Below are 25,993 nucleotides of genomic sequence, written 5' to 3'. Positions count from 1 at the left end.
GGGCCCACTCTTGTCTATTGAAGCCTTAAGCCGTTAAGAAGTAAGAGAGCATGCGCGGACTGTCTCACTCGCTCGCACGGGGTAAAGCGGCACACGGTAAAAACTACGTTTTTATATGGAGTTCCCAGGCTGTGGTTTAGGTGTTAGTCGTGGGTAGCGTCGAAAGAACGCGGGACTTTCTAGGCTACGTTCTCCAAAAAGAATATATATGGCTTGATCATCATCATCATCACCAGCCCATTAACGGTACCCATTACTGCTGGGACACGGGCCTTCCCTATGGATGGATAGGGAGATCGGGCCTTAAACCACCACGCGGGCCCAGTGCGGATTGGTGGTTATTAACGACTGCTAATGCAGCCGGGACCAACAGCTTAACGTGCCTTCCGAAGCACGGAGGAGCTCGAGATGAAAACTTTTTTTTTGTGGTCACCCATCCTATGACCGGCCTTTGCGAAAGTTGCTTAATTTCAACAATCGCTGAACGAGCGCGTTTACCGCTGCGCCACCGAGCTCCTCCTTTATTTAACTTTAACTTGATAATTACCTATTTTGTCATCGCTGGGTACATAATTCTTTAAAAATATACTGTAATTAATAAGAAGGTTAAACGAAGGCAACACTGAACACCGCCATCTATATTTTTTTTGTGGAACGAAGCCTGGATAGTCCGTCACTGTGGTAAAATCAATTTAGTAAATATATTGGGGCATTTAGTAAATATAACAGCCTCCGTGGTCTAGTGGTTAGAGCGTTAGGCTCACGATCTGGAGGTCCGGGTTCGATTCCCGATGGGGACATTGTCGAAATCACTTTGTGAGTCTGTCCTTTGTTTGATAAGGACTTTTCAGGCTTGAATCACCTGATTGTCCGAAAAACTAAGATGATTCCGTGCTTCGGAGGGCACGTTAAGCCGTTGGTCCCGGCTATTAGCCGTAAAACACCTCCACCAACCCGCAGTGGAGCAGCGTGGTGAAGTATGCTCCATACCCCCTCCGGTTGATTGAGGGGAGGCCTGTGCCCAGCATTGGGACGTATATAGGCTGTTGATGATGAAATATATTGGGGATGTTCTCTGTCTTCGTATCCAAAGCTGCAACTTATCTAAGTGTACTAACCTCGTCAAAATGTTATAAAATGTAGGAAAGTAAAAACTGTGATCCTGTGGTACACAGGCTTGCTTCTGAAACTGCGAGAGCCGCGGTTCAAAACCCGGTACCGAACTGCACTAATGAGTTAATAATTCATCTTAAGTGCAGAGGGCGTTATAAACGCCGCATTGAAGTAATTCATCTAAAAAAGCAACATTCCAATTTGACATTTCAAAAGTAAAGTAAGTGCGTAATGCAAACAACTGTCAAATAGCAATATTGCTATTTGAGATGAATTGCTTTTATGTGGCCTTTTTAACCCCCAGTTTTCACTAACACAGTCAGCTCGGCGATACGGGTCATCTCCTTTCAGTTTAGCCCAACAGGAAGTTCGGTGAAGCGCGATATTTAGTTAACCTTGCGATGGATGAACCTCTGATAACCCCAATTGGGATGTAGCCATGATCTTATGTATGTATGGAATGAAAAACCTAACTTTATTGTGGCTATGGTATATGAATTGGGCACTTAATAAATTCACTTTTCATCTCATTTGATTTTATCATCACATTTTGTATTTTATGCACATACCTAAGTACTTATATATTACTAATTAAAGCGAAACAATAATGGCTCCAGTTGAGATAAGAAGCACCTGACGTATTCGTTTCAAAGTACTCTAATAGCTAAGAAATTAAGATGAATCCCAGTAATTTTAACTCGAAGGTAAGTCGACTTGGAAACATTTGGTACAGAGGCAGGCTTACTGGAAATTTCAAAAGCATTTATTATTTTAATTCTTGAATTGTGCTCAGTCCATGATATTCAGCTTCGTTAAAAGACAATTTCAAACTCAACAAAACATTGTTTCGAGCTAACAAGCCTTATTGACGATTAAGTAGAATTTTGTCCTTGTCAGGAAATAATTTTAAATGAAAGGATTTACCAAATAACGTTGATTTATATTATTTTATTATTATTATTTTTCAATTCAAAGCTTTCTATTTGATACATTAAGATAAAATCGATAATTTAGTTTTTGCTCTTATGCTCATGTGATGGTAGCGAAACAGCCAAGTTTAAGAAACATAATTTTACCTAACGTGTAAAGTTTGTGCACTTATAGTGTTTTTATAGTTAGGGCGTGTAGAGTTAGAAGTTTGGCTTTACATCAGATCTGATTACTTTTTGACATTGCGATTGATATTATCTCGTCTTGACAACATTTTACAAGAAAATGTTTTTGTTGGGATTTCACCTACGGATTTCACTTCGTTTTGTCAGACGCTTAGGCACAGCCACCGCACCGCGCGTCACCGCGAACCATGTCAAGGGTTTTGACCAATAGACGAAGCGTATGTTATCTACGCAGCTAAACTTCTTACGGTCTTAAGTACGAAATACCTAACGCGGCACTTAATTTCAAGCAATGGAAGAGGCAAGAACCATCTCTCGGCATATGAACACAATATTGCGGCACGAGGCCCTCTACTTCAAGTGAAACTATTTCACAATCCCAATCAGTAAGAAAGTAAGTACTAAAATAGGCTAAATAGACTGGCGAGTGACCAGCTGCAAAATGCAATTTTGCTCAACTGCGCATTCTCTTTACGTCCTGGAAGTACGTCTTAACGTCCAAAAGAAGGTACGACGTCACCGTTTTACATAGCGACATCTAGTAGCGAAGCGCTGTCAACCAAGCTAAGGTGCGACAAACTTATCTTTTCACTTCGTTCAATACAATTATTATACAACTCGACCGCATTAATAAATTTATCTCTGTTTCAGGGTGGTAGTTCCAAGTATTAGAATTTTCTTGTTGTTTGTTTACTATAACTTGGTTACATCCCAATTTTCAAAACTTCTAAAACATCTGGTAAGTACCTTATTATTTTGATGATCGTTAATGAGTCAGTGAGTAAGTGTCAAAATCGTGGTTTTTTACGTATCTATAAAACGTAAAGTATAATAGGCATTTGAAACTTGATATGTTTAATAAGTTTACTGCTGACAACATATCCTGAGAATTAAGTTTGGTATAATTCAAACATCAGTTATGAAGGCTCAAATAATCGACGAGACGTTTCGAGAAAAGGTTGGTAGTGCCCTGCCCTTGCACTTCGCTTTGCTCGTCTTGGCGGGGGCACTGCCATGCCCCCAAATGAGTAATATTTCGGTTACATCCTGCACCATAATTGCTGTTGCTGATTCTACCTACTTTAACTATGCACTACCAAAGTTAGTGAGCGTTCACATAATACACTCTACTGCGACTTTCTAAGTATGCTGAACTTTAAATGAGATTCTTGAGATGTTTGTAAAGAGACACTTTACGTTCTATGTTGCACCACTGTGAGCCGATTTTCAGCCCATTCTCATTAGGTAGTTTGTACTGTCATCTGAAGTTCTTCATTTTGTATAATTAAGCCGCTTTTGTAATCATTCATGGAAATTACATAAAAAAGTATCACGCTTGTGTCCCCGAAGAATTAACGAATGCTGAGGGGGATGAGTCAGACTATGATTCTGAGTTGATATATCTAAAGTGTAATTTCCTGTCAAAAATTCATGATTATTTTGCGACGAAAAATTCGTTTTGATGTCAACTTAGAATCATGGTCTGAATCATCCCTCAAAGTTTTCGTTACGGTATCACTAACACCCTGTATACTAATGCACCACTACTCGTTAGCTATGTTTAAGTCCCATGTAAAAGGGGAAATCGAAATTTCAACAGGATGATCGCTCATGTAAAGATTATTTACTTAAGTAAATAATAGCTGGGACCGATTGCTTAACATGCCCTTCTTCCATCTTACTTTTAGACATGCTAATGATCAGCCCGCATGTCCGAACCAAACTAGTCAGGAACTCAATAGTAACCCTGCCACCAGGGCTGTTGAGGTCGGTCATGTTTTGTCTCACAACCCTCACAAGAGAAGAAGATATTGTGTTATCCTAACTAAATTATAAACTCGAGAGAACCACATTATATTAGCAATTATAAGCAGGCAAAATGCATTCTTGCATTCTTGTTTTTTTCGCTCCCACAGTCTAACAAAGACTACGTCCGATAGAGCGAAGTGGAAGAGAAAGACAAAGAAGGTAGACCCCACCATCTGATGGGAATAATAAATGCCAAGGAGAGAGAGGGAGTCCAACAAAGAATTGTTAAAAAAAAAGAATTTCTAGCACATTAGCAAGAGATTGCTACTAAGCAAAAAACCACCTATCATATTTTTTCAATTTCTCTTTTATATTTTATTAGTGTGCAATAAAGTTTTTGTTATTTTCCGTTATGATATTATAGGTAGGTAGGGGAATGGGTTATTTTTTCGTTCACTTGAAAATTCTGACGCCAGCCCACATTAGCTGTTCATTTTTTCAAAATTCCAGATGATAAATCGTTGAACCGGCGAATGTGGGAGGTTATCAATCTGACCCACTGCGACAACCCATTTTCTGAACAAGTGACACGTATCTAAAACTAATATTTTACACGCTGTTGCCACGGAAAAACAAAATGCAAAATATGACGTGAGAATTGTTTTGGCACGCAATATTTTTGTGTGATTCCTCATGGACTTTGTAACTAGAGCGCAGCGATGAAAATGACAATTGAAAACTGAAAGAGTATACGTTTAGTTCATCTCTTCGAGGCAATGACGTCATAAATCGTCTGAAACAGTCGTATAAGGCCAATGATGATACGTTTAGAACTGTGTCCCACTTAAAAATATAGGTAAGTAACCGAAGTAGAAACTTTATCTGTGTTTATTCTTTCAGATCCTTTGAGTGGTCTAGGTTGGACTAGGTCAATACTGAAATAGGATTTGTAGAGGTAAGTAAACAATTCTCTACTTGACAGTTGTAAAAATAAAATGTCGTTTATGGTGGTTTATCATTTAACGATAATTATCCAATAGTTTTTAATAAGATCATTTATAAATATATTATTTTTACAAAATAAGAATGCTATTTTTTTTGTGCATTACCGGACCCGTAACACGGGCGGCCATGATTAACCTTCGCGTGACGACACATATCACAAAAAAAAACAAAAACTATCCGTCAGATTTCAAGTTTTACTTTTTGACATTTTCTTTGTTTATTGAAATGTGACGTCACTGTGAAAGTTTTCGTGCATTTGAAATCAATGAAGAAAAATATGTTTTTTTCTATTATACTTACAAAGCTTTTTAGAGAAAATACAATATTTTCATCATCATCAATTTAAGAGACACGCTCTTGTCGATGCGGAATTTTTTACAATATTTTAAGAGGTATAAAATAAGGGCTTGTAATTTTTAAAATAATTATCTGAAAACTGTCAAGAAGCCAACTGCTTAAGTTTAATAGATACCATTAAAGGTGCGAGCCAATTGCCATTAACCGAGCACAAATCCTGGAAACCACGTCATATCAATTATCTACGATTGAAACATGAATTCAAACCCACAAATTCGATTTCAGCGGTTTAGAGTATGAGGTGGGATTTCAACCCATGACACTAAGATGACACACGTTCTCCGAACAAGGCTATCATGGACACTTGACGCAGTCCACTTTGGTAACTAGGATCGATAAGATAACTAACACCAAACATACAGTACCTTCATCATTATTATGGCGTTCAATATCAGTCAGTCCATACCCCGATAACGACCCCAGCGTGGTCGACGATTTCCGTCATTCAGCGTTTATCGCTATCGACCCACTAGGATCGAATCTTTTCAAATATTGTCCTATCAGACGTCGACGCCCTGAGACGAGCATCCTCAGACCTGTTGTAAGTGTTGTGAGATCCCTCAGCGCTCCCCATTTCTCCGGCCAAGTAATTAATGCCATTTGCAGCAAATCTACAGTGACGTCAAAAAAAAGGTCATCCGTCAATCCACTATCAAGACTACTATTTTGCACTTTAAGGTCACCACATACTGACACGTTCGGTTGAGACCACAGGGTTAGACAACAATTACTGGACAGTAATTGTGTTGTGGGCAACTTGAGATTGGTAGTGCCGTGTTTGTTTTGGGTTAGTGTTGTAGAACTTTAGAGTGAAGGAAGTGTTGGTCCGGCCAAATATATTGAATGTCGTCCGAAGGAAATGTACAAAAAATAAGGCAAACAAAAGATACCGTAAAAAAAGTGACTTTGCTAAAATGGAACTGTGGCTTTGACAGCGCGATTAAAATTGTGTTTTGAACTGTACAAACAAATGACAGACGCGACGTCTCACTACTCACCGTAAGGCCAGGCGCGCACTACGAGTTTTTCGTCGAACGGCAGAAAAAAGCAGAGGCATAATGTCGCACTGTAATTCTGTACCAAACAGATTTAAATTGTATTGCGCGCACTTGACGACAGAGCCGCCGCAGCGGCGCAGTATTACAGTGCGACATTATGCCACTGCTCTTTTCTGCAGCGCGGCGAAAAACTCGTAGTGCGCGCCTGGCCTAAAGAGACTCGCCGTAGCGGGAGTCGCCTTCAAGGAGTCGCTGTCAACGCTATAATTCCTATATTAAAGTACGAAATAATACACAGTCATTAAAAGTCCCTGAAAAAATAAGTACTTAAAAAAAATAATAACACGATACGTGTAGCTTTATGAAAAGCTTTATTAACAAATAATGTTCGTTCATGTGGGCCTTTATTTCCCTCCCTAAATTCTCAAATTTCATCAATTTGATTACAATACTCAACCCGGACGATTCATAATAGAAGCATAAATATATTAATTACCCATCATAGTCCTATTATCCCATTTTTCACAGGGTCCGCTTATCTAACCTGAAGATTTGACGGTTTTTTACAGGAGCATTTTTCTGGCATAGTTTATCATTATACCCACGCCACGAAGGGAAATACAGCCCAATACAGGTTAGGTCACATACCTCCGAAAATGCATTTCTCGGGAATGTGGATTTCCTTATGATGTTTTCCTTCACCGTTGAGCCCGTGATGAAACAAATTCCACAATCATTGGATTGTTGTGCTTATTTTTTTTCGTATATATGTTTGCCTTTGTATATGTCGTTGTGCAATAAAGTATTGACTGAGCTGGATTCGAACCTAAGACCTCAAATTGAGAGGCAAGCGTTCTATCCACTGAGGTACTACGGCACCGCATATATAAATAATATTAATTACGAATAAATAATAAAAAAAATATAAAATGGAAAATGCGTAACTATATTTTGATATCATTAGTCGACATTCGAAATATCACATTACTTTCGGAGTAATGATGAAAAACTTTTTTCAATTCATTCTTTTGGGACGTAATATTTTTCATGATACAATTTATGTAGTGCAGGGCAAACAACTTTACGGACTGAGTTATATCATTTTGTACTATGTTTTTTATTATATAATAATATGTCATCATTCGAACGAACGTATATTCTGTACTTTATGCTTATAGGATGTAAGTAGGTTAAGTTTTTGGACATTTATCGAATTTACTTACGTTATGCGTTGCGTGTATCATACGCTATGGGACCTTACGTATAGGTACAATAGACTAATAAAGGGCAACATAGATGCTGATAATATGAAACTTGTTCAGTCGTTCTAATTATACGTAATAAATTTACTTATTTTCCTTTATGATCTCTACATGAAAGACGTGTAATGCACATTACCAATAAAAATATGAATATGTGAATAGTTCTTTTCACTTCATACAAACAACCTCGTTTTGCACAGACACTACACTTTGATGTTATCGTACACGCGCATCTATCACACGCGATTGACGATATACGATTTAAGTCTAAACTAAGTTCGAGGGGCTAGCTTAGACGCTGGTGGGGAGCGGAGAGTTGCCTTTCTATACGTAGTATTATTCCTTATTGTATGCTTTAGTTTTTTGTATGGAAGGAGGAGGGGGAGGCCTTTGTCCAGCAGTGGGATCTTGTAGGCTAGATTAGATTAGTATGCTTTAGGTAAAATATAAATAACTCATTATTTGTTCACCTCACGTTTGCCGTGCAATATGCAGTATCATAGTACAATGTATGTAGTTACTAAATGGAAATCGAGCGGCATAATAACAGCCTACAGAAAGGAACGAATCTAGATTCATATGGAAGCTCTTACTAAGCTAATCGAAATATCGTAACTTCTGTACAATAATATCATTGCACGTCGTAGGTAATGGAGTGTGAATGATAAGATAACCCAGCCTCTTGTACTGGGATCGTTCTAACGCAATATAATGATATAAGTAAGTAAGTAAGTGGTTGAGCGTTGGGTTCACAATCCGGAGGCCCTGGGTTCGAATCCCGGTGGGGCATATCACAAAAAACACTTTGTGATCCCTAGTTTGGTTAAGACGTTAAAGGCTGATTACCTGATTATCCGAAAGTAAGATGACCCGCGCTTCGGAAGGCTCGTTACGCCGTTGGTCCCGGTTACTGGTTACTCATGTAAGTAAGTCGTTACATGAGGCATGTCAGGTATTTTTGGCGGCTCAATTATAACCCTGATACTAGGGTTGATTAGGTTGGTAATCGCATAACCCACATGATAGAAGAAGAAGTAGATAATAAATATTATTATGATCAGGATACGAGAAATGGAATAAATAATAAATACCTCATAGAGCCAAAGTACCTACCACCACCTGCCTACCTACCACCAGACCTACAGGAGGGTAGACCTACGGGGTGTAACGTAGAACCCTTGCCCAGGGATACGGGTGAAAACCTCAACGGTTGCAGAGGCGAAGATGGGAGCCATCGGTACGGCAATGCAGGACGGAAGGAGCAAGTCACAGGGACTGTAACCTGGAACCTGACAGAGGGCAGCAGTAACTGTCAGTACTATTCAGAGGCGGAGGACAGGAGTACTGCGGGGCGGAAGGCAAGAGGGAAACCACTGCCCTATTTTTCCCTAAAAAGTAGCATGGAAAATGCTGCACTGACAAGAGCGTGGGTCTTAAATTGATGATGATGATAAGAGCCAAAGTAAAGGCTGTAATCGAGTTGGAATTGTGTGGCAGGTAATTCACTTGGCGACGCTTTGGCAACGAAACCAATTTCAAAATAAGTTGTTTGGCGACGTTAGGTACCGGTGAGAAGCCATGGTGCCGTCTCATTATGGCCCTCGTGAAAAGATAATACTGCCAATTTTGATACGAAGTTCTTGGATGGACATGATGCATTGTATGGTGATAGGTGAACAGCTCATTTCCCGTATATTGTTTAATCTAAGTTAGAAAGGACACTGTGTCAGTCAGTACTAAAGCAAATTTTTGTAGTTTTGTTAAAGGAGATCATCGGATTTCGGCCCAGAAGTCAAAGTGCCGGCCAAAAAATAATTTTGCTATATTCCGTTAGATCTTATCCATCTGAGCATTTATTACTATGGCACCAAAGCTGTAGGGTCAATATCTTCGGTTTTATTCGAATTAAAAAAACTGTATTTTTCATAAATTTTTGGTCAAAATGTAAAGTGCCGGCCAAGTAACAATAATGGTATATATCCTTAGAACTTATCCGTCTGAGCATTTATTACTATGGCACTAAAGCTGTAGGGTCAATATTTTCGGTTTTATTCGAATTAAAAAAACGTGAATTTTCATACATTTTTGGTGAAAATGTGAAGTGCCGGCCAAGAAACAATATTGGTATACTCCGTTATAACTTATCCGTTTGACCAATTATTATTAGGGCACCAAACGTCTATGACCATTATTTTGACTTTTGTTGGACTTTACGTTATAGTTTCTGTGTGAAAAGTGCCGGTCAGCAAAAAACACATGTCAAAGCTATCGAGAAGATACCTATAAACATTATTCACTATGACAAAAACGTGTATGACCATTAGTTTGGATTTTGTTGGATTAAAAAAAATCTTGATTTTTGATTCATTTTGTAAAAAAATAAAACATAACAGGCGCTTTATTGAAATGGAATTAAACGTCTATTACCACTATTTTGAACTTAATTCGAATTTTCAAAAATCTGGTGTTTTCATAGATACCTACACTTTGGCGAAAAAAACTTTTATCTGGTTATAATGGAACTATCTTGCTAAAGGCGTAATATAGTCGTCTTTTTGACACATTTTTATAAATTAAAAATAGGTTTGCGTTTACGCTTTAGAAGCTACTTTTTTTTAAGAAAAGTGTTTATACAAGGAAAATACAGTGGGGTGATAGAGGTACTACGTTATTGGCCGAGTAGCACCAGGACATTGTGATCGGCATACATGAAAAGTACAACTGCCCGACTCCTGTCTTCCCTAACAGCTACTTCAGACGTCATACCAAAATACGAGTTTCGTCACTAGATGGCAAGCTTATCTTTGGAGGGTGGTAACCATCTACGGTCATACTAATTCAACCTAAACTTAGGCCGTAACGTTGAGTGGAATGCAAAAACTACAGCCTACGTCATATCTAAGATTAGATAGTATTAATATAGAAGTTCACCTAACAACACACAAAACAAAAACACAAAGTATTTATCTGACCAACTACTAACACTAACTGACTAACTAGTTATTGGGAAAGCTCTGCTTGTTGTCATTGTTAAAATGTATAAAAAAATAAAGATTTTTAAAAAGTCCAATAAAAGCCAAAGTCAAAATAATGGTCAAAAATGTTTTGCGCCAGATTATTAAATGTTCAAAGTTGTATTAAAGGTCCTTTGTAATCCGCCGTATCGCAATTTTTGCCCAAAGCACTTTATTTTTAAACAAAATAAATAAGAAATCAAGATTTTTAAAATAAAATTAAAGCCAAACTAATGATCGTACACGTTTGGTGCTATAGAAAAAAATATTAATAGACAACTACTCGATACTTTCTACATGGTATTTTTGCTGGTCGGCACTTTTCACATTTGAACTAAAACGTAAATTCCAATAAAAGTCAAAATAATGGTCATAGATGTTTGGTGTCATATTAAAAAATATTTAGAAGCAACTATTAGACAGATTCGACGTATTTTTTTCGATTGCCGGCATTTTAACATATTAACCAAAACGGGAAGTCCAATAAACGTCAAAATAATGGTCATAGAAGTTTGGCGCCATACTAATAAATGTTCTAACGGTCCTTTGTAATACGCCTGTATCCCTTTTTTTCCAAACGGACATAATATTTTTTTTTACAAAATGTATGAAAAATCGTGATTTTTAAAATCCAATTAAAGCCAAACTAATGGTCATACACGTTTGGTGTCATAGTAAAAAATGTTCAGAGCAATCTACTCGAAAGGTTCGACACATTTTTTTTCTCTGGCCGGTACTTTCAAATTTGGGCCGGCCAAAGTATGGAGAGCCGATGATCTCCTTTCCTGTGTTGTATGTGCCTTCTGTGCAATATATGTGCTTCTGTGTGTGTGTGTTGCATTATAATGACACGACATACACGTTATGAGGTACTCGAGTTTCTATTATTTCATTAATTTGACAATGACCCGGATTCCTGCAGACATATCTTAGTTTTATTGTAAGTTATAGATACTTACCTGTCACTGTATTATCCGCCGAAACAAAAAAGGGACAGATGAGTGACAGCTGTTAATTTAAAACTAAATGAGCGAATTAATTAATAACTCGGGCATTAAATAGGCATCTCGCTAATATGCAAACCGTTTGACATGTGCTCTCAACATGATTATGTCGGGTAAGTGGCCTATGTAAAATTTTTAGTAAGTTGTTTTTTGCCTAAAACTATCGTGTGTCCCATAAATTTTGATTCCTGACGATTATCTGTCCTTTTCATTTTCGTCAGATGAAAAAATGACAGGTATAATTTGAAATGAAATTAGATGGTATCTACAGGAATTTATTAACACCAATATTTCAATATTTTTAGCTAGATCGTTCGCTCGTTCATAATCTAATTAAGCGATTAACAAAGTTATTCTAACATGAAACTTTGAAGTACCTGGCTTACCGTCGTTTATTGAAATTGTTTTGAATTTTTTTATTACTATAGTTCTAGTAGTTTTTAAATAAGTAGTTTATGTAACATACTAATTAAGTTCTTCCATCGTGTGGGTTGTGCGGTGAATTACCAACCTGGTCAACTCTGGTGTCAGGGTTATTACTGAGCTGCCAAAGGCCTCTGACATAGCTCATGTAACGATTACTTGACATCAGTAACTAGTAACCGGGACCTCTTACATTCGGACCATCAGGTGATCAGCCTGTAATGTCCTAAGCAAACTGGGGATCACAAAATGATTTTTGTGATATGTCTCCACCGGGTTTGGAACCCGGGAACTCCGGATCGTGAGCCCAACGCTCAACCACTGGACCAATAGGCCGGTAGTCATATATATAATTAGATGATGAACAGTTTAAAGACAGGTGATCAACCCATCGCCCTTATTACTAGTTTATTATTCTGAATAGAACATCTGTGTAGCCAATCTTTGAGTCACAGAATAAAGAATAGTACTACGTACAGAACGGTAACTCTCCGCACCGCACCAATTCGTTTTGGGGGACCGAGATAGATTTACCTCACCCCCTCTGGATCTTATATTAGTCTAAATGTCCGTCAACCACTAAGGAGTAAGGGGGAGCAAGTGTCGATTTACTCTCTCGCTCACACTTATGCGTTAGGCGAGACACGATAAGAATGTCATTTTTGTTTAGAGTGTCCGGGGTGTGTTTGAGTTCCAGCCATGAAATGGATTATAACATATTAGCATTCCGAAGTATTCCCGAAGGGGTAGGCCGAGGTGCATAATATACCACACTGCACACACACACACGCACGCACGCACGCACGCACGCACGCACGCACGCACGCACGCACGCACGCACGCACGCACGCACGCACGCACGCACGCACGCACGCACGCACGCACGCACGCACGCACGCCCGCACGCACGCACGCCCGCACGCACGCACGCATGCACGCCCGCACGCACGCACGCACACACACACACACACACATACATTCACATTGTGCACTCCTTGATATAATATTACGGATTATAATATTAGGTGTTATTTACATTCAAATAAATAATAAAATTGCCGCAAATAGTTCACAACAGAAAAGTTTTCATTGAAGGTACAAAAATTACGATGATTACCTCATAGTTCAAAAAGACGCAGGTACCTGTAGACTGGACACAAACTCATGTTGTAACAAATCTAGTTTCAACCAAGTTCTTCCCAGATACAAAACTTTTAACAAGTGTTTGATGGCAGTCTTTGATGCTTTAAAATAATGCTTTTAGTTCGTACAACGTTCGTGTGACAGCAAACAAATACAAACGATAGAACAGTGGAAATACAAAGCTAAAAGTGTACGTAAACTTGGCAACAGTTTACACTGTGTCGTTCGGCCACTTTGATCCACTGTGTTGTGTTTGTAGACCGATTCGTGTCCACGAGTTGGTATTAAAATCTATTCGTATTCAGGCCTCCAGTTTGGATAGCGCCTAAGTGCATCCGTTTTTAATGGACGCACTTTATCTTTTTTTTGAATGCTTTCATCGGTAACCCAATATCGTCTCCCTATTATCCCCAACCTGGAACCTGACAGAGGGCAGCATTTTTTTTTGACGTGACTTGTGGATTTGTCGCAGGTGGCATTAACTACTTGGACGGACAAATGCTCTCTTCCTCTCTCCGGGCTTTCACCCTGTACAGATGGCAGCAGTAACTGTCAGTACTATTCAGAGGCGGAGGACAGGAGTCTTAGCATGGCTTTGTAATAGACTACTCTGGGCGGAAGGCAAGAGGGAAACCACTACCCTATTTTTCCCTAAAAAAGTAGCATGGAAAATGCTGCACCGACAAGAATGTGGCTCTTAAATTGATGATGATGATGAGCATTATCCCGTTTTTCATAAGGTCCGCTTACCTAACCTGAAGATTTGACAGGTCCGGTTTTTTTATAGAAGCGACTGCCTGTCTAACCTTCCAACCCGCAAGGGGAAAACCAACCCAATACAGGTTAGGTCACTTACCTCCGAAAATGCATTTCTCGGGAATGTGGGTTTCCTCACGATGTTTTCCTTCACCGCTGAATACGTGATAATTATTTACGATCCAAACATGAATTCGAAACATACTCGACAATCATTAGGCTTGCGCATCGGTAACCGAATAAAAAGAACAAAACTCTAATTTGTCCCCTTATAAGTAGCGAGAAGTAATCGCCTTTTTGATAAAACATAATTGTGATGTTTTTCTTCAACAAACTTTTGATTTCTTTTAATTAAGTAATTTCAATCCGGGTCAAAATTGGAACCACTATTTTTAACTGTATTGAAACTACATATGTGATTTTTTTAAAATGCTGAGCAAGGTCCTTTTTTGGAAGCCGTGGTAGCTTAGTTGGTAAAACGTTTGTCTCTCACTTTGAGGTCGCAGGTTCCAATCCAGCACAGGCCTAAGCCAATGATTGTCAAATTTGTTCTGATTTATGCCCTGTTAAATGTAATGTATCTGTCTCTCTGTATCTGTGGTGTCCGAAAATAATAAACTTCTTTCTTTCTTTCTTAAAAAGGCGTTTACGGGGTTTTCACCATAAGGCGACGAATTTATTGTAGTAAGTATATTTAAATCCTTTAGATTCTTTTTTAATACTTAATAAAATTCTTAACACTTAAATACCATACGTTAGAACTCGTATGTTTTTTGAAAAAAGACTTGCTTAATGCGAACAAATGAGCATAAAATGTTTTTGATTGGAATATTTTTATTATCACCTTAAGTTTCAAACAGACAAGTCAGCATTGTAATATGAGCTTTTTCAGACAGAGTATAAAAGTATCTCCAGCAAGGTATAGGAGTCAATATGAACTAATTTCAAATAACTCACCGATCGCTGACTCAAACGCAGCTTTCCCAGAGAATTTCTCTCAGAATTCTACTTTATTATTCTCATAATACGAGTGAGTAAAAATATAATTTACGTTCAAGATAGCAATAATAGCGACCGAAGTCGCATTTAAACGTTTTATATGGGATTTATGTTTGATACTTGGTCGGAAATACTGTAGTACCCCGCGATGCGGTGTGTTCGGGAAGCGAATAATCTCTGCTTTGTCACCGCATTCATTCTTATTATGCGATTATTGCGAACTATATCACTGAGGGCAATTCCTGTTTCGGTCCGGCGTATAATTAATTTTGGCGATAAAAATGTTGGTAATTATCGTTCATATTGCGACGTTGGGTCATTGAAATTGTTTATGTGAATGGGGTTGCTTTATTTATTTTTATTTTAACCACAATGTGCCGTGTTTTCGAGCCTAAGTAACGCCTTATTTGAAGATTTATGTCTTTAAGTTATTAAATCAAATTATTTTATCTCACAGCACAAAAAAAAATATCACGTAATCACAGCACTAGTCTGAGAACTCAAACTCAAAATAATTTATACGGTGTAAAAATTACAAGTAGGTAGGTTAACATAACAAATACTATAATATGATTATAATTATGATTCTCATTTGATATCAAGTGGAATTTTCCGTCGCAAAGGTAAGGAACTAAAAAAAATAATAAATAAATAAATAAAATTGTTTATTTCGGATCAAAAAATGACATCCATATTACGTTAGTAAGAAGTGACAAAAAAACACAAACATTTTCTTGAATTTTTCAACAGGAAATTCCATTTGATATCAACTCAGAATCATGGTCTGAATCATCCCCCTCAGTATTCGTTACGGTGTCACTAACACCCATACGTACTTGTATGACTACTTGTACGGGGTATAAGTGACATCGTAATAAATACTATGAGAGGGAAGATGCAGCTCATCGTCCTGAGTTAATATAGTACAAATTTTAAAATTATTTAAAAAAACACAAAAAAAAACATTACTTTTGCGACGACGATTCCACTTTTTTAACTCAGAATTATAGTCGGAAACATCCAGTTCTGTATTCGTTACGATGTCACTAACACCTGTTTACAATACATAAATACAAAACAGATAAATAATAATTATTTGCCAGTGGTTTGTTCATATCCACCGTGGGTAGCAGGTAATTCGTTTTAGTAAATTACTCGTATTTACTTACCTTGCTGATTTACTTGCACCTGCTAATAGTATCAAGTAACATGTTTCCTTTTCCAAAACTCTCCAAATACTCTTCCAGATTCTATAAAAATATAAAATTACTATTTTAGAGGACTATTCCAGCGAACGGTACACACAAGGCTTTGCACTTAAAGTCATAAACTCGAACAGAATATTACATACGAACCTTACTTGAATCTGATTTCTACTACTTTACCAACATGAAATTTGGTACTACTGCTTTTAGTGGAAATAGTAAGAAATATAAGTACATGAAAAGTTTTGAATGAGACTTTTACAAAACTTTGTTCTCGAGTAAGTGTAATGAAAATGCTCACGCTAGTAAACCCATCGGGATGGGCTAAGCTACAATTTATCAACAGACACGTGGTATTGAACTCCGATCCAAAGATTGATCTCGAACTTTTAATATACTATCGCGGAGCTCCCCGTGCGTCGTTAAGTTCGCGGACGAGTGGAGTGCAAAGTTGAAGTATGAACTATTTGCTCATAGTTATTAAAATTTGGCGCGCGTTTCGCGCTCACTTGGCCCTTCCAACCTCATTCTTCTATTCCGTGGATAAAACGATATATATTAGCCTTCTTTGTACTATGTACTGTCATGAAAATTAACCTTTACCTTTCTTTGAGCAAGGACTGTAAAATCATGTTTATCTAGGATCTCACAATATTGAACCTGCCTAAACACAATACCTCTATTTTCCTTCTTTTTATTTTCTCAGAGAGCCTAAATATATTCAGACGGTAAAAAAGAAATATACCCTCTCGTTTCAAATGTATTTTTTTTATCCTCTAGCTGCTTGTACTTAGGTACAGGGTGTTAGTGACATCGTAACCAATACTGAGGAGGATAATTGGAACCATGATTCTGATTTGATATCAACTTAAAATCAAGATCTGAATCATCCACCTCAGTATTCCTTACGCTGTCAGTGACACCCATACGTACTTGTATGGCATTTGCAACAAAATTTTGCGATCGAAAATTGTTGTGTGAATACTTGATTTCAACTCAGATTCATGGTCTCATTCATCTTTCGAAGTTTTCATTACGATGTCACTAACAGCCTATATCTCAGCAGGAGCAGCTAAAGGATCAAAATTTGTCTTATAATTTGGTCTTATAATACAAGGTTGCCTGCAGGTATAACAAGTTTTCTGGACTGTGTACAGTTGTTAGTTGAACTTGTTTTTACATCTATGAACGGGGTAGTATTGAGAGCTAGCGGCGTTGCGCGGGTGTACGCGTACTGTAACAAAACATATAATGTAACAGGAGTTGAAACTTTTTACAGTCTGGACGTTACTAAGCGCACGAACTGTGCACCTATGTGAACTGCGAACTCTCCACGAACAATATGAACAATTTGCATCATGTAATTCTAGAATTTTAAAAGAATTTCGAATACGTATTTGTACTAACTTAACTGAAGGATATATTTTAAACATTTTTACCCTACTTTGGCGAAGCAAAAAAAGGATTATGTGTTTGACTATGTATGTATGTGTGACGTGGACACACGCGGCCACCTTTAGCGAACACAAAGTGAGGACGAGATTTTTTTTTCAATGGTTTTGTGTTGGGTACCAAATGTGTGCATATTACTAACGTTTACCCGCGGGTTTGCTTCTAATTACTCGATAGTTATGTAGAATTGATAATATAATTGCTCGAATATATATTCGGTACATATTATGTTTTATCTCAAAATCTCGCATAAAACACATCATGAAAACACCTTATCCTAATAAATAAGAGCTATTAACCTAGTAAATAACATTAATTAAAATATAAGTTTAAAAACCAAAACCCAAGTATGGCTAAATCATGGTTTTAGTTTTCTTATATTTTATTATTTTAGCAATTTAGAGTCACTCTGGTCCTGTACACTGGTTTGCTTCTCAAATGGGAAGCACTGGTTCGAACCCCGGTACCGGACCTGCACCTATCAGAGACAAGCGCCATCTAGCGAAAACGGGATGTAACCTTTTTACCATAAAACAAAAGAAAAACAAGAAAAACAAAATGGAGTAACAAGAACGACGCCGTTTTATTTTCCCGCTCCTTATATTTATTTTATACAACCAAATATATCCATATTATTTACCTATTTCTTTACCTATTTCTTCAGCACCAATGTCTTAAGTTTTCACTAATACAGTTGGCTCGATCATTACAGACTCTGATGCAACTCACCACCTCAGTTGGTCTAACAGAGGGCTCGGGGTGGTGTGGGTATTTAGTTTATCTTGCGATGTACCTCTGACTACCCCATTTGGACATAGTCGTGAGTTTATGTTATGTTAACATGATGTTACCCTTAAATAAATAATGTTGAAAAGCAATAATTGATAAGGTACTTCTGTTTCTGTATAGCATCATAAAATGTTTGCATTTTGTTATTGAATAAGCTTTTTCTTATGTAAGTGACTGTTGTCTTAAATAAGAAATAAAGATTCTATAAACTTAAATAAAAAGAAGTTAGTCTATTCGCTCAAGGTAAACAGAATAGGTAAGCTAACGTGTTGTACTCATATTATTAAAGAATGAATAAGCCGAGTTAGGGTTTTATGGGCTATACGTGCTCCGATTTGCTATTCATTAGCCACTATCCATCAGAGAGTTTTCCATTCGAATAGGTACTAAAGAACGCACAAGAAGTTCATTACAGACATTGGTTTCGTGTGCCTGATCTAACTAGGAGCGTTGCATTGTACATAATTATGTTACATTTCATGCTTAAGTTGCACTTATTTTTTATTTTAATTTCATCTCCCTAGCATTGCCGCGTTTCACAGGGTCCGCTTACCTAACCTGAACATTTGCCAGGACCGGTTTGTTACAGAAGCGACTGCCTGTCTGACCTTTCAACACGCGAAGGGAAAACCAGCCCAATACAGGTTAGGTCACATACCTCCGAAAATGCATTCCTCGGGAACGTGGCTTTCCTCACGCTGTTTTCCTTCACAGCTGAGCACGCCCAAGTAGCAATCAAGAATTGTGATTAAGTCATATATGTCTAAACTTTAGCTAAAGTGAGATTTATCCAAATCAAATAGGACTTATTAGGACTTCATAAATTCATTTCCTTCTTTAATACTATATAGTTTTCAAAAAATCCTACTTTAGATAATTTAGAATACACAAAACCAAGTTAAGTATTCACAAAACTATTTAGTCTTATCTCAGCCTACTGTTAAGACTACAAGTATTCTTTTACTTTACTCAGATTATTTAAAGGCTCACTTAACACTAAATTGATTTAGTGAAGTATCAGTTTAGTCTTGTAAAGTAAAAATTGATTGCCTAGATATACTTAAGGCAATTTTTATTATTTGTTGCTCCTATACAAGACTGTTTTATTCGTTTTTGACTACAATAAGTAAAACATAAGAAAAGTCTATTCAATGGACGATAAAATCGAAATAGAAGCAAGCAGAAAGATGGATGAAGTCCAAATAATAAAAGGATCTGGTGGTTTTCGAAGGCAGAATATTAAATACAGAAAACTAACCTGTGATAATGCACATCCCACTGTTTTTGTTAGCGATGCGATATCTTCTTCATTGCCATAATTTTTTTTATATCGATTGGTATAACACAATCATTTAATTTTGGCAAAAAAATCGTAGGTTCCTGTTTTTCAAATCCGATCCAGCGCGTGGCGGCCCAGGTACCTACGTCTCGCACAAATCTTCTCAAAAATGACTAAGCTAGTCTAACCTAGTCTAAGCGCACGGCAACACTACACTATGAAAAATCGAGTTTTGTATTAAAACCTGCTAAGTTCAAATATAAAATTAGGTACCTATTAGTCTAATAATAAATAAATCCAATCAAAAACATAGACGTGAAATGAGAGCCAAGTTCAATATTATGCAATGCTTTGGTTGTTGACTTCAACGACAAAAGAAGTGAGATCTAAATGGATGCCAAGTTCAATGGTCAGTCCTGAAATTTATTTATAAGTAACAGTATAACATATCATATCTTCTTATAACATAAGATAATATATTGTAGCCTAAGATCTGTCTTATTGTAGGTAAGTACATATCTTCGTAACGCGTGGGTCCTTTTAAAAAGACAAATTCAAAACTAAAAGTCGACTTTATAGGTAAAATAATATGCCAGTAAAATGGATGAGAGTTGTGTTGTATCGTGGGCGAAAAGCTGACAACCTATCACTGCTAAACACATGTTCCAACTTGCTTACCTACCCTTAAAGTACTTGTCAAATGTAGCATCAAGTGGTTTTATGATCACTTAGTGCTCTGCCTACCCCGATAGGGCATATAGGCGTGATTGTATGTTATGTTAAGTTAATCTACATACCTACCACAAAAAGACCGGCTGTCATGAGTTTTGATTACTTACTGATTCTTACATCTATAGTTAGGTACAGGCACTAATTAGGTATTTATGTTAAGCGTTCATGATAGAATCTAATTATTAAAAAGTTGCCAGTTTTTTTTTATTTTTTCCTTTATATTCATCTAATTACCTATCTGCATACCAAATTTTAACTCTCTAGGTCATCTGGAACTGGGTTAGAGTTTTGATAAAAATGAGTCAGTCAGTCAGTCAAAAAATGAGGATTTTGGACATTAATATCTAAATAACCGTTTGAGATAAGCTTATGAAATTTAGAACACTTATATGTATCTCACAAGTCTCAATATATGAGCCAAATTTGATACGTTTATGTGAAATAGTTTTTGATTTATGAGGGGGTCAAAAGTGGCTCCAAATGGTTCGTGTAATAATACACACGGTGCGGCTCGCCAGTTCTATTTCTTGAACTTGGCTTGACACGCTACCGCGTGTCTAGATACTTTTCTTTCTTCTTTCATTCTTTCTTTTAATAATTTTAAAAATGTACCTATTTTTAACTAAGCTTTATTCACAATCATAAACAAAACATATCTATTTTAAGTTTTGTGTATGGTTAAATGCATTTAAAGTGGGCATTAGATTTGATTCCTTTATTTTTTAGCTTGATAAAGACATCGGGAATTTGGCCGCCTTTTTTAACAATAATGTTTAGGTGGGATTAGAAACTACCGCGCACACACACGACGTTAATCAAATTGCAAGGGTTCTTCGTATATACAATATTCAACGGATACTCGTTAATTTTTACAATAATCACATTGTTTCCGTTGGCAATTAGAAGCGCGGTGATCGTACCTACTTTGCGTCAGCGAACCATGTAGGTACCTATGAGAATGTATGCACGGAGACTCATTAGCAAATTGAGTTTATGTTTGTTAGTTCCAATTGTGATAAATATTAAATAATTAAGTAAATCACATTCCTATCCAAGTAAGAACTCAGCATAACAATATTTTTTTATCTTCCACGAGTCGAAAAACTTACCTCTCAAACAAACATACTTTCCATAGGTTTTAAGCTTGTTCGATTTTAATTGTTACTTGTTACATAGATGATTCTGGCACAGAATAAACAAACATGATTTTACGACATTACTTTACTAAATCAAAATAGAGGATCACTTTAGATATAAGAGTTTTAAGTAGGAATTCACTAAATACTTTTTGTCTTAAGTTGGTATACTCCTAGACAATTGAAGTAAAATTTATCTTAACTAGTACTTGATGAAGTGCAACTTGACTTTACTTTTCTAAACTGATTCTTACGAAATCAATTGTTTCTAAAGTCTTACTTCATTTAGAAAAATATTACTTAACGCCATTTTGCATTTACAGGAAGAAAACATGTAATATTTTTTTGACAATATTATCGTCAAAAACTGAAGTAAATTAATATATATTCCTGTTGTAGTAACAATTACTGCGTTCAGCTGTCACATATTAATAGAAAATGAATTTCTCTATACTATATGTCACCATTTTTTTTATTTGCTGAATAATCAATCCAAATTTTATTATTATTTTTCTGATATATTAAAGGCCCTTCTGTTTCTTAACACTTTCTATCGATTTTACACGAGAAACAATCATGCGTTTATAATTTCCTGTATGTGAAACGGCAGAATAACCTTTTGTTAAAACAACTTAACAAATATTTTAGACGCCATTTTCTTACAGTCTTCATTTCTTGTGTTAATATAAATGTTCGCCATTATATTCTAAAATAAAGACGCGTGAAGTAAAAATCGTTTTAGTATGATCTGAAGTTTTACTTCGTTAAGTTACAATTGACTCAGTGCAATTCAATCCTATAGTCTTAACTAAGTATTGTAGATATCTTCAAGTATACATTCTTGGTATTAAGTGATACTACAAGAATTCTAAGTTTAGAATATGCAAGAACATTGTCTAAAGTAGGGTTTAAGTCTGACTTAGCGTTGTCTTAAGTCTGTCTTGTATAAGAGTTAAAGTATGTGCCCACTTTTACTAAACTGTATCTTCAAGATATCTTGAGGGATATCTTGGAGACATATAAGACTTACCCAAGACAAGGGTTTGATTTAGTCTACTTGCCTTCAAGATATCTACAATTCTCTTTTAAGACAATCGGTTGCTACTTGGGCGTGTGTTTTTATTACAATTTACAACTATAAAAATTGTACTTTTCCCACTGCACATTAACGTTGTGCGTTCCAATATAGGTACTGTGTTGTGAGTTACTGTCTGTGAGTAAGTTTATGGTTCGTTTATTTGAATGTTCGTTTTATGAATTATTTGATAGGAGTCGATTTTTTTGCGGGAGATTGAATCTAACGACGGCCGAGGCTAAACACACACATTACTGTATTCGGGCTGATGATTTGTTTTCTGAGATCCGTTAGACCTGCATGACAAGTTTGTTCCCGTTTTCTCTTGTTTAAGATCTTCTCTTTCTCATTAAAACGCGATTGCTACATATAACGTTTACATTGTAAACACTTTGATGCAAAACGGACCATTAACTAACATTAATTCACACGCATCCCAGTACTTATCTTGACTTAGTCACACACCCCGGACACTCCATAGAAAAATCTCATTCTAATCGCGTGCCATCTTGCCGCGTAAGTGCTATCGAGACAGTCCGCGTACGCTCCCACTTACTTCTTAGCGACTTACACCCACTTAGACTAAACTGAGACGCAGAGGGGGTGAGGTAAATCTAACTTGACGCGCAAAACGAATTGGTGCGGGGCGAAGAGTGTCCGTTCTATTTGTAGTATTATTTATTCTCTATTCTATGACTTAGTTTTAAAAAAAATGTCTGCAAACTATCTTCTGATTATCTGTGGTTCACCCCAAAGAATAAGGAATATTTTTATATGAATCACTAGCGTTACTTTACGTATTTACTTAATCTATTGAAGAAGTGTATAAAATGTAATTTAATTTAACAATGAATAAGTGTGGGTTATCTGTGACCTTTGTCGTTCGATAGATAGTGCCAAGTCAGTTGAAGTCTGTGAATTATGACCACCCCGGGGTTTCTACCTCATTTGTGGCGTCGGCACTAAAGTGCAGAAGTAAGGTTTAAAGGTAAACCTTTAAAGAACGTTGCAATTTTCATTAGAGACCATGTTTTCACTTCAATTTTCTGTGATTGAAAACTGTTTACTGTCTATTTGTTATAAACATTGATGTTGATCCAGTTTGAGGTTAAGTTTACTTCAAACATAAATGGTGAGGTGTGCATGTACACGTCTGCCGCCTGTAGAATCATAAGACCGAAATATATCCTTTTAATTATGAGATTAAACGAACTTACCTGTAAGTGAAGTTCTATCTCAATTATACGAAGCTCCTTGTTCGAGAGGTTTTTAACAGTGTAGTCTACGTCTTATGCTCCAGCATCGTCACAATTTTCAAAGCTCATATCCAAAGCTAAAAAAAAAAGTTAGTTTCCCGCTTCCTGAACGCAGCTGTCAACTAATGTCATTATGTTTAAAGCATGTTTCATGGACAACTCCATCACCTGTGGAAGCTTTAGGGCGGGATATTAAAATTGAAGGGAGGGAGTCCTCTCGAACAAGGAGCTTCGTATAATTGAGATAGAACTTCACTTACAGGTAAGTTCGTTTAATCTCATAATTATACTCGCTCCTTGTTCGAGAGGTTTTTAACAGTGTAGATGTTCAAAGTTTAGTTGGGAATGAAACATTTAAATTGTAACGAGTACCAATAATATGATTATTCATTAATGAATAAAGTACATACATTGTTATCACAAAAGCTAATTAAGCTGCCCATGACTTTAATCCCAATAAAGGCAGTCAGAGGCACAGCCGTCTCCTGATAAACTCAGCGCGGCGTTCCACCAAACGTTTTGATATTATCATGTAAAAAACAATAAGAATAATAACTGTTCGCTAAACAAGTTTCATCAGTTCTCAAGAATGGAATCGATATTATGTATGTTATATATGGTTATACTATACTGTACTAGAATAGATACATAGTTCTAAATAATAAAGTTGAAGTTGAGCAAGTACATTAAATACCTATTTCACATTACTATCAATTTCACAACAAAAGAACTACACAAGAACAAATTTCTGATGGAGCTCAACATCAAGATTGGCTATAAGAGCCTCACAGGGACCTCACCATAGAGCACATTTCCGAAGCTCTTGAACAACAACGATGGTTATAGTCGAAAGGACTGTGAGACTTCATCATATAGTATAACACTCATTTTTCATTGGCACACCAAGGGCTACAATAATTATCAAAGTTACACATTATTTGTTTACATACATAAAAGAAGAAGAAATACATAAAGAAGAACGGGTAATGACGAGGGCACCCAGACACAAGATTGATTGTAACATCCTGTGCTAAGTTGGCAATTGTTGTCGACATTGAGTAGTTAAATGAATCCTAAGACAACATGTCAAATTGATTCATCATCATCACAGGCCTTTACATCTTTATCAGATGATTCAAACAGCGTTTCTGTGGCAGCTTTTAAAATGGCTGTAAAGTCCGATGCGAGAGCGACAGTAGCGGCCGCACGACTGGCATTGTAGTTGAGGGTTATTAGACGGCACAGGTGGTAAATCAGCCCTTTCATTTCTGTGTCGCCTCTCGCGCTTGTCGGCCAGAATCTGGAACCAGGTTTTATCGTGTGCTTTGCACCCATCGGCCAAAGACGTCCTCCACTTATTCCGGTCACTGGCCAGGTCCTCCCATTTATCGGGGCCGATCTTAAAAGCAAGCATGTCACGCTTTGTGCAGTCTTTAAATCGCAACAACGGCCTTCCCACCTTTCTTTTTGCAAAGGCAACTTCGCTCAACAGGGTACGTCGTGGTAAGCGAGTGGCGACCATTCGATGCACATGCCCCAGCCACCGCAATCTTATCAAATTGATTAGAGAAAATACAAATATAAGTGCAAGTAAGAATTTCTATACATTTATTCAAATGACCTTTTTCATAAAAATATTCAGAACCACTGAACTAAACTTTCCTCTTTATTATAAGATATTGTTAAATGAGGCTGAAAGTATAAAGAGGGGAAGTGCATTTACATTATGTACTTGTGTGATAATTATCTTCGGAATAATTAAGATTTTGTTTTTATTAAAATAGATTACCTGAGCCCACGTTATTGTGTATTACCTAATATCGACTATATGGGCTTGGTAATAACATTTAGTATATTTTTTTATGTGGTAATAATAAATATAACTTGTTGTGGATTTTTTTCCTATTCCTCTATGCAACCTTTCACCCACCAATCAGATGATAGAACAACGTACACACAACACATTAACACACGTAACATTGTTTACGCAGCTATCTCTTTAGTGTAATAATTATTGAATTTGTTTTTAGGACAGTAATAGTAACGTCCTATTATTTACTGGAAAAATTGGATAAACATATATTTATCATGAAAATATTATTGTTACTTCTCCACTGCAGTTTGGTTCCGA

Source organism: Pectinophora gossypiella, chromosome 5, assembly GCF_024362695.1.
Source record: "Pectinophora gossypiella chromosome 5, ilPecGoss1.1, whole genome shotgun sequence".
Lineage (NCBI taxonomy): Eukaryota > Metazoa > Arthropoda > Insecta > Lepidoptera > Gelechiidae > Pectinophora > Pectinophora gossypiella.
This window is presented reverse-complemented; position numbering follows the sequence as displayed.